Raw genomic sequence first — 3,338 nt, forward strand, 5'->3', positions numbered from 1 at the left:
ATTTAATATATTTGAATATAATATTTATTCTTATGGCTTTTTTTTCCCTTTTTTTTAGGCTATCCCCATCTTTCAAATTCAAATCAATCCCACACGGTTGCACATTGTGGAAAGTTTTTCTCCAATATTTAAATTAAATTTAAAATTCATAAATAAACTATTAAATCTAACTTGAAATTATTCACTTTGAATAATTACTTTTATATAATTTTTTAAATTTTTGTATACCTTGTCTCCTTGTCGAAGATCAATGTCCACTAATTCAACCGTCAAATGCTGCATTGTTATAATTTTTTGGAACTTTCAAACCCTCCATTTTTTTAATGTAAGTTGAAATTATTTAAATTAAAACAATGAGGCACGAGGATGATTTATTTAAATATTAAACCCCTGGACAGCCTGTCAAGCCTCCGTTTGGGTAGTGGGTTGAATTTTTAATTTTTTGACTTTTTTAGTTATTTTAGCTTGGGTTAAAAAGCTTGATTTGGAAAGAACTTTTTGACTTTTTAATTTTTTTGACTTTTTTTGTAAGAAAAGAGTGTAATGATTATGGGTTAGATGTAATGTTTTGTTTGTTGTGGCTAAAATAGCCTATTTTATTTTTTGTGGCTAAAATAGCCAAAAAAACCTAGAAACCTTCTTCCCAAACGGTGCCCAAATATGGTGAATAGTATGACAACAAAAAAATGTTATCTTCTTGTAAGAGTATTGAAAGTAGTGTTGTGACTGAATGTTGAACAAATATCAATAACCATTTATATTGATATCTTATTATTAACTCAAAAGAATAATGATTTTGAGTATTAATTTTGATATTTGAAGTACTAATGACATAGTGACGTTTTGAGAAGCAATAAAAAACGTCACGGTTTTTATCCATGTTCCAAAAAAGCTCCCGGCCCAAAACATCACTTTATTCATTTGGCAACTTTCCAAAACGCAACACTGGTGTTATTTGATGTAGCTGTTAAAACAGATTACAGATTATAGATTATAGCTTAACAGATTATAGATTATGACTTTAATCAGAAGTTGTTAATCTGTTTGGTATAGCTGTTGGATTGTAGATTTAAGTTACTGAATAATGTTTGTTAAATAAGCTGTGAAGTAGTTTTTTCAATTAACTTTTATTTTTTATTATTCACTGTTCGTCTACATTTCTCATAAAAAATAATAATAATATTTTATAGTCCATTTGAGTCTTTTCTATTTTTTTAAAAAAAATAAAAAATAAAAAAATTTAAGAGTACAACCGTAAATTAACATGTCCACAGCAGAAGCTGATAATCAGAAGCAAGGGGTGAGCAGCTTCTCAGAATCAGCTTTTTTGACTTAAAATAAGTTGTTAGAATCAGAAACTGTTTGAAATAAGTTTAATCAAACAGTCCAAAATAACTTTTTAAAAGCCAGAAGCCATAAGTTGGCTCAAAAAAGCCCCACCAAACACCCCCATTGAAATTACAGTTTGGGCCTATGAGACAAAATTGAAAAAGTAAAAAATAAATGTTAAGGAAGGATATTTTGGTCATTTTGGAGTGATGTGACACTTTTAAAAAATATTAAACCAAAAATCAAAAAAGTCATCTTTTTACCAACGTTCCAAATCACTTTCAAAAAAGTCAAAAAGTTGGATAAAAAGCCAAAAGTCAGCTTTTTACCAACTTCCCAAAACACTCCATAATAAGGAGAAGAAAAAAAAAAAAACAAACAAACGACCAAAATATCACATTACAATAAGTGGGATTCAAAGGCTCAAAAATTAGAGTTCAAAACATTTTTCAACTCAAAAACATTAAATTTCCAAATTTGGTCAATTCCCAGATTGAAAGTGCATCTCTATTTCTTTCTCTTTTTATTTTTATTTAAAAAAAAAATGAAACAAGACATTATTGAGAACTCAAATCTGCAGAGAACAATAATCTAAAAAGTTCTGGACAAGGAACAACTGGAATTGTAGAGGAGGAGGGAAGAGCTGAAAGCTAGTTTGGATGAAGTTAGGTCAAACTCAAGAAAATGATCCTCCATCTGGTACCCGCCTAACACGACTGAGGTTATTGGATGCGGCCCTCCATCCACAAATCCCAGGCAAGAAACATCTTTGTTAACTCTCACCATTGAGTTGGCACCATAAATCCTGCAATAAACGCCCTTTCGCACAACAAGATCAATACTTGCCACAGCTGGTCCGGTTATGGTGCTAGCCATAGTCTTTGAGCTAAAGCATGCTCCGAATGGTGCCACGGATGTCACCATTTTGATCTTTCTAAATAAGGCCTTTTTCACAAACTCACTAACAAGACATTTGTAGATACAAGTTTGAAAGATGGTATATGGGGTTATGGTGCTTAATTTGGTTCCACCAACTCCATTTCTATCGATGGATAGCAAGGACGTGTTGAAAGAGATGAGTTTAGTACCATCGACTCTGATAGATTTCACGCTAATGAAATATTCATCAGGTTGAGCAGCATTAACGATGAGTGGTGGTAAGCGACTTAGTGAAGTTTAGGGTAGAAGGATTCAAGTAATAGGGCGCACCCCCCCCTCCAATGTAAATGTTGGCATACAACCCAGTTGAAGATGGAAGACAAAAGGCAAACTTGTTAGGTAACTTGAAGGCCGAGGCAATCTGAATGGGCAAGGCGGTTTTTGTCCTTCCCAAGCCTACCATACCCTTAGTAGCTCTCGCTAGTCCTTTCAAGAGAAATGAGCTATTAGCACATGAGAAAGCAACATGAGACACATTATAAACATACAAATGACTCCATCTGTCTACGAAACCTACAATTGAGACATCCTCGAGAAGCACCTCGGCTGCAACCAAGTTCTTGACCGAGTTACGAGCCAAGACACCACACATCTTTTTTGGGGTGGTGGTGGTGGTGATGCATTGAGAGCCTTTGGTGGCTTTGCATTATGCAGAGCCGCAACGAATGGGGAGATATGATGTGGGGTCGAAGTCGTGACAGTTGAACCAGAGTAATTGGCCTCCGAGATCGATGACTACCTGTTAGTAATAAGAAGAAACACTGGAACCCAGTTGAATTTCGGTATAGTACTGGAGAGTTTGAACATCTTTAATGACGGTATAGACTAGGTTAGTTGGGTTAGGATCTCCTAGTTCGGAATGTGAAAGAAAAAAGAAGAGAACAAGGGAGGAGAAGAAGAGATAGAGGGAAGAAGCCTGTTAGTGTATATTAGTGCTTGTAATGATGTTAGTAGTGTATAGCTGTTAGTAGTGCATATTTCCTTTACTTTTATTTTACTTTATTAGTGCCACTTTCGGCCACTTTAGGCTCCCACTTTTGGCTCCTCTCCTATATAAACGAGCTCAATTG

At 34.5% G+C, this 3,338-nt stretch overlaps 1 pseudogene; it reads right to left on the reverse strand.

Annotated features, from left to right (window-relative positions):
- Positions 1-1,896: 1,896 nt before the first annotated feature.
- On the reverse strand, positions 1,897-3,112 carry LOC114309883 (putative aspartic proteinase GIP2 pseudogene; annotated as a pseudogene).
- Between the last annotated feature and the right edge of the window lie 226 nt (positions 3,113-3,338).

Source organism: Camellia sinensis, chromosome 5 (genome assembly GCF_055761805.1).
Source record: "Camellia sinensis isolate YWXY chromosome 5, ASM5576180v1, whole genome shotgun sequence".
In the NCBI taxonomy this organism is placed as follows: Eukaryota; Viridiplantae; Streptophyta; class Magnoliopsida; order Ericales; family Theaceae; genus Camellia; species Camellia sinensis.